We start from the raw sequence: 1,127 nt of genomic DNA on the forward strand, positions 1-1,127 counted from the left end.
ATTTTCACATGCATACACAATACCATAGTTATTTGTGAGCACATTTGGAAAGAAATGTATATCCAATGAGGAATATACTGCCAAGGAGTAAATCGGTGGTGGATTATTACCACTACTCCGCTATTGAATCCATTATTCTATTCGTCGCATTCGTATTAATGGTTATATGACGAAGGGAGTGGTTAAATCTGCGTCATGGCAATGTGGCTCGTCTCAATGGAAACGTGTCATATACTTATGAAATAGCGCGCACTTGCATATGTACATCCATACATATGTGTCTATATATGCACATGTCGCCCAATTTGAAACTTTCCTTGCAATTGAATATATTCATGAATGTATGTAATTTTAGTTACATATTCCAACGTATACATATATGTATGTACCTATATACATACATAGTTGTAAAGCATTGACGCAAGAACGCAGACGTGTTGAATACAATGCATCCGGTCGCTTGACAAGTCATCTACTGCGGGTACTTGCTCCTGCCGCGCCCATTAAAAAAACATACAGTGTTGTGCAGCGCAACAGCAACCAATGCTCACAAAATTTGACTTGTCATCCGAAAATAATAAGGACAACCTAAAAAGTATGAGCTATTTATTTTTATACACTCTTGTATCTACATAAGTACATAATTAAATTTTTTATATAACCCTTAATTACACATAACGACTGATGTTGCTCTGCGAGACCAAATAAACTTTACAGTTAAGTAATCAAAATATGGCTGACTTCCAAAACGGCAATTGCTTTGCATACGTACAAAATAACGCCGAACTACAAAATGTTGACAATGTATACTTTTCCAAAACGCATTAGAAAAGTTATCGAAACGCATCGCTAGAGCAATCAGCGCATCAGAAGCAAAGTTGATACTTCGTTTGTTTTTGGTTACCATTGCTGTTTCAAAAGTGGAAAATTCAGAAAAATTGTTCATTGATAAATTGAATATTTAAAATATGCAATGCAGGGGCGCACCCAGGAATATATTTTGGGAGGGGTTTATACTTCTGAAAATTCGCTTCAGATAAAATGATCATTAAAGTACATTTATGCAAGTTTTATGTACCGTGTGTAATAAATAAATAAACTTTTTGAAGTTTCATAAATTGCATTTA

The sequence above is a fragment of the Rhagoletis pomonella genome, unplaced genomic scaffold, assembly GCF_013731165.1.
Source record: "Rhagoletis pomonella isolate Grant_MI unplaced genomic scaffold, Rhpom_1.0 Rhpom_scaffold_00007, whole genome shotgun sequence".
NCBI classification, from domain to species: Eukaryota; Metazoa; Arthropoda; class Insecta; order Diptera; family Tephritidae; genus Rhagoletis; species Rhagoletis pomonella.